Genomic DNA, 6677 nt, shown 5'->3' on the forward strand with positions numbered 1-6677 from the left:
TTTTTTTTTTTTTTTTTTTTTTTTTGTGGAAAATATTTTCCTCATTGGCTTTCTTAATTTCTTTCTTATTCTCCTCATCGAGCTCTAATAATTTCCTTTACCGAATTTGTCGGGTTATGTCCATACACTAACCTTTAATATCGCATTACTAGCAATCTTTCGGAGTTGGACGAATATATCATTTGTTTTATTTTTATTATGTGCAGAAGGTCTCTCGTCTCTTTTACGTCGTGCCGAGAGGGTCGTCAGGCTCCGCAGATTTCCCGTCTCCTTTTCGCCGACGATAGTATTATTTCTTTGTGAGGTAGATGAGCGTAATTGTGAGACTATGAGGAAGACTTTGGAAGATTATAAGCAGGCACCGGGACAGTCGATTAATTTTCAGAAGACGTTGGCAAGTTTTAGCCCTAACTTGAATGGAGAGAGGCAGGGGGCGATTCTCTCTTTATTAGGGCTTGAAGGGAGAGCTGCGCATGACTTTTACCTTGGACTTACAGCGTTCGCTGGACGCAACAAGCGTCGTCTCTTTAATAGCATTCGAGAGAAGCTTTGGAAGAAATTGCAGCTGTGGCGAGGTAAACTGGAGTAGAAATTTTGATAAAAGGAAGCTACTTTCACCTATGCTATGAGAGTGTATTCAAGTTACTGTGAGGAAATCAGAGACAAATTCTAAACTCAAACGAAACCAAGAACAGGAAAAACAGTAAACAAAAGAACACAGGCAATTATATTTGGTTCGGATTAATCAATCCTACATCCAAGTCAGGGCTTCTACCCTAACAAATCCACTATTCAAAATAGTTACACCCTCAGATATCACAATTAGAAAATCTCTTAGCTCACAAGTACAAGACTTTCTCAAGAACCAAGCACAAGTTTTCAATTACACAGAAAAGCCGCCTTCTCAGCCATTTCTTATCTCTCTACCGTAACTGTTTCTTTTTACTCAATATATTGACTTTTCAACAATTAACCAAGTCTGTATATATACAACGCTCAAACCAATGGGTATTAGACACGTCATCATAGTTCGGTGGAATTTACTATGTCAGGCACAGGGTGATGGTGGGATGGGTTTCCGAGACATGGTGGCTTTTAATCGAGCCCTTTTAGGGAAGCAAGGATGGCGGGTTCTTACTTCACCCGAATTCTCTGATGTGTAGAGTCCTGAAGGCCAAATATTTTGCTAGCTCCGATTTTTTTGGAGGCGGGTATTGGTCATAACTCTTCCTATTTGTGGCGCAGTATTCACTGGGGAAGAGATTTACTCAAAGCTGGGGTATTTATGGAGAATAGGAGTTGGGACTTGAGTGAGAGTTTTCCGCAATCCTTGGCTACCCCGTCCTTCTACTTTCAAGCCAATAACTAGACCCACGGAGCGAAATGTTATTTTGCGTGTGGCGCATTTAATAGTGGATGGTCGATGGTCTTTACCTGCTTTGGAAAACCACTTGTAGGAGATCGACAAAGACCTCGTTCTCAGTTTACCGTTTGGTGCTCGATGTTGGTTCTTTGATAACAAGGGAATTTATTCCGTTAGATATCCGGCTATAGGCTGGAAATGTCTCGGAGCTTCTGGCCCGAGTATTGACGTTTCTTGGTGGCGAAAATTATGGGCATGCATTGTTCCTAAGAAAGTAAAGATCCAACCCATGCACTTTGGTCTTGTGAAAGAGCTAGGGTGGCTTGGGCTAGCAGTTGCTGGTGCTCCTTTCGCTGTAAAAGTCTTTAATTCTCTGGTGGTCCTTTTGCCTCTCTTTGTTTATTTGTTAAAAGGAGTTTCTTCAACCTTTTTGCAGGGTCTGTTGGGGCATCTCTGGGGTGCTCGTAACTCCTTGCTTTTCAATGGCAAGTACCTTGTGGGTTCAGAATTTACGCAGAAAGCCCACTCTAGCTAGGAAAGCCTACGTGATGCAAGACCAAGATAGAATTGAAAATAATGAACATAAAAGAGGCCAATTTATAGACACAGAAGTCCTAATATTAAACAAACACCTAATAGTATTATTCCAATCAAATAAGTCCTAAATAATCCTAATAGATAAATATGAAATAAAATGACTATAAAATAATTCAAACTATAAGATAACTTAACCAGCAAAAATATATATATAAGATAACTTTAAGCCTATATTTAAAACAGCTATTATAAATATCATTGTTTCCCATCACTATGAGAATGAAGTAGTGAAAAGGACACTTCGATTGCCATGCCTGGTTCATTGTGTCTCAATCATGCATACAGTATGGGAAGTTATTAAAATTGTGGTAAAGCATATTCGCCCGATATCGAACGATAATTTTGAGAAGATTGAGGCGATAAAAGAGTTTATATTAGCGAAAAAATTGTCGTTTATCAACGTACATTGGTATAAAATATGTTCCAGAGACCATCGAGGTCTGAGGGTACAAGTGTTCGTTATCTTTTTCTTTTTAAGTGTCAATGGATTAAAGAAATCTTTCTCGAGTAAATTTTCAGATAAATTCAAGCTTGTGACCGCGTTGGATTTGCCGAAAGAATTTGGAATCTGTATCGCCTGAAGTCTTCAAGAAACACAAAAATGAAAGATGCTTCTAATAGTCAGTGTGTGAGCTACCAATGGCCAAGATTAAAATGCTTTAAAATCCTCGATATCTTTCAGGCCAATTGTCGTTACAACACTGTTGAGTACAGTTTGGAATCAACCCGTGGTGTAAAGATAAAGGAGGGGATATGGTGTTTAGAGAACTTGCAGGCCATGACAAATGTGCAAAGCAAATGGAAATTGTCTGGTGAAAGAGCTGGGGAAGTTCAGCTTGTTGAGGCCGTCGGCCATTCCAAAATTGATTGCAGACATGGCGAGCGATATTCGCACCTCAATTGAGAAGATGAAACGCCTCAAGGCTTAAATGTTGTACTCGTAACTTAATTAGTGAGAATGAAATTCTTGATTTACAAGTAATTTCATTTCCACCTCCTTTCTTGCAGTACTTTGTCTTAATCCGGTGATTATAGAAGTCTTGACATAATGACATCGAGTTTCTCGGGATTAGCCGGTGATCCACTGAAAGGCGCCAAATTTTGCCAAATTTGGTGTCCCTTTGACTCTTCCAGGCATACGAGGGAGAGCAACTGCAAAGCATTGTTAGAATAGACAGCGTAGCATTGCCTCTTCTTAAACAACTATTCGTTGGTCCTAGCTCACTTCTAAAGGAGGCATCGTTCTACGTCCAGCACCTAAGAACCTCAAAGATCTCAAGTTTTCTGACATACTGAAGGAATTTGTGCTTAGTATGCAACCATACGAAGGCCGAAATTAGTGAAAAGTTCAGCATTCCCCAGTCCACAAGCTCGGGGAATTGGACTTCATGAAGTGTCTGCAATGTTTTAGTTTATGTTGTAAGTGCTGGAACTTTGGGCTGCGGGCTTGCCCGAACCCGCCCGAAAGCCCGACCGAGAGCCCACCCAATAACCATTTTTTTACCGTTATGCCCGACCCGACCCGCCACCCGAAAAGCCCGAATATAACGGCTATATTTTGTGTCGTTGCCTGAAAACCCGACCCGCCCGTCCAAAGCCCGACCCGCCACCCGAAAGCCCGAATATAACGGCTATATTTTGTGCCGTTGCCCGAAAGCCCGACCCACCCGCCCGAAGCCCGACCCCCGCCCGAAAAGCCCGAATATAACGGCTATATTTTGTGCCGTTGCCCGAAGCCCGACCCGCCACCCGAAAAGCCCGAATATAACGGCTATATTTGGTGACGTTGCCCGAAAGCCCGACCCGCCCGCCCGAAGCCCGACCCGCCGAACAAAAACTAGCCGTTGCACTTGAATTTTCACTCAAAAAAATGATTTTTTTTAACCCAAAAATTTCCCTATAAATACTCCCCCTCCCCCAAACATTTTCTTCACAAAATTTCTCACATTCTCTCTCGATCTCTCTTAATCTATCTCACTTTTCTCTCAAATCTCTCTCACAATTTTTCCACAAGCTCACACAAAATCTTAAAGCTCTCTCTCTCAAAGTGCTCTCATTTGAAGTCTTAAAGCTCTCAAAGCTCTTTTCACCTTCAAGCTCTCTCAAGCTCATTGTTTATTTTTTGTGTTTTTTTCCACCCTCAATTTTAATTTTATTTATATGATGGATTCATGTGGTTATGGTAATAATCCTGTTGATCCCCAAAGTCCAATTCCTACTAATGTTTATACTACGCAGGAATCGCAAACACAAGCACCCGAGGAACAATGTCCAATTCTAAATCCCAGCCGTGGTGGATCTAGTAGAGGTCGTGGTTGCAATCGTGCGCATGGAGAGGAAAGTTCTACTGCAAGTGTTGCAACCTCCAAGAGGAAATGCAAGCGTGGCCATTAAATAAAATTAATAAGGTGATACTATTTGGGAGCACTTCGACGTCCTAGAGGAGGCCGACAATGACGGTAACATTAAATACATAGCTCAATGTAAATATTGTCATTCTAATTTATAAGGTGATACTATTCACAGCACAATACACTTGAGAAGACACTCTGAAAAGTGTCTTCAAAAGCGTGGCCAAACCGGCAGAGTCGAACTCTGCCAAACACAATTATCATTTGATCGCGCAACCGGTGGTCTAACTACTTAGAAATACGATCCGCAAGTAGATCGTATAGAAGTTGCGCGAATGATAGCATCATTAGATCAGCCACTTAGTTTTGTCGAGCATCCTAATTGGCACCGTTATATTAAAATTGTACACAATCCTAATGCACAATTTTTTTCAAAAACTACTCTTAAGAAAGATTTGTTAAAATTATTTAAACAAGAAAAAGAAGCATTAATCAACCTTTTACACTCTACTAGCGGTTGCGTTGCGTTAACGGCAGATATTTGGTCTGCTGTTGCCAACAAAGATTATTTATCTGTAACCGGACATTACTTCAAAGGCTTCGATTTAGATAAAAGAATATTAGGATTTAAATGTGTTTTAGGATCACATAGCGCCGATCTAATATATAATACAATTTTAAATGTCATTGATGAATATAGATTAAGGGATAAAGTGATGGCTATAATATTAGATAATGCTAGTGCAAATAATAAAGCAATTGAATATTTTGAAAATGATTTAAGTTTATTCGATGATGATACTATATTTCACCAACGTTGTGCATGCCATGTAATTAATTTAGTAGTAAAATCCGGTTTAAAATCGATGGCTATTCATATAAAAGCAATTAGGGATAGTATTGCATGGATTCAATGCAGTAACCAAAGAGAACAAGATTGGTTTAGGTTCTTACAAGCACTAAATCTAACTCCTAGAGCATTAGCCCTAGATATGCCTGTAAGATGGAACTCAACTTATATAATGCTTCAACAATGCCTCCCCTATAAGGATGCTATAACAAACTATATTAGTGTAAAATTAGGAGTAGGACATATAGACGCATATGATTGGCAAATTGCTGAAACTTTGTATAAATTTTTAGGTAGGTTTCATGAAGTCACTTTAAAACTTAGTGGAACATATTACCCAACATCACCTTTAGCTTTTGGTGAACTTTTAAGAATTAGTATATTATTTAGTGAATTTAGGAAGAATCCAATCTTAAAAGTTCCTATCGCTTCTATGGAAAGAAAATTTAAAAAATATTGGTATAAATTACCAATGTTGTATGGTTTCGGTACTATTTTTGATCCTAGATTAAAATTAGAAGGTTTAAAAAGTGGTTTAGAAAACTTAGGTGAATTTTTAGACATCGATTGTTCTGAACAATTTCCTAAAATAAAGGAAAAAATATTTTATCTCTATAGTGTTTATGAGAATAGGTTTAGAAACACCGCTTGTGGAGTACAAAAATCGCAACAAAGAGATGAAAACCCGCATTCATTTATGAATGTTTTCGGGTTGAAGAAAAAGAAGAAGAAGACTCAAACAGAAGCTGGGAGTGGATCTTCATCAAGAGGTGGCGGCGGCGGCGGTGGCTTCAACGAGCTTATGGCGTACCTCAGCGAGAGCTTAGTAGTCGACAATAGTGGAAAATTGTTTGATTTAGTTCAATGGTGGAGCGCACGATCATTAACTTGGCCAATCCTAACTCAATTGGCAATGGATATTTTTTCGATCCCAGTCTCCACTATTTCATCCGAACAAGCCTTCAGTACGACCGGACGAATACTTGAGGAACACCGAAACACATTACAAAGGGATATTGTTGAAGCTTTGGTGTGCATTAAGGATTGGAATCGGGCCGATCAACGTTTACAAGATACAATTTCGCCGGCAAGCCAAGAATGGATAGATGAATTTAATAGATTAACATTTCGCTTAGAAGACAATCCTTCAACTTCAAATTAAATTGTAATTTCTAAATATTTATTGCTTTTGACATTGTAATTGTAATATTTAGACTTTGTAATTTTATAAAATTTGTAATTCGTCACAAAATGATTGCACTCTTTTTTCTTTACCAAGTTTTTATCCTAGTTGTGTTTTTCTTGGTAAGGTTTTTAACGAGGTAATCATGAATTACAAATTTAAAAATTAATAAACAAAATTAATTTTTTGAATTGATTTGTGTTATAGTGTGTTGATTTTAATCTTAATTATAGTTTTTATATAATTTTTACAATAAATAACTTAATAATTATTTATATACAAATAAAATTAATAAACAATATTATATATATATATAATATATATATACAATAT

This window comes from Morus notabilis, unplaced genomic scaffold, assembly GCF_000414095.1.
Source record: "Morus notabilis unplaced genomic scaffold, ASM41409v2 Scaffold285, whole genome shotgun sequence".
NCBI lineage: Eukaryota > Viridiplantae > Streptophyta > Magnoliopsida > Rosales > Moraceae > Morus > Morus notabilis.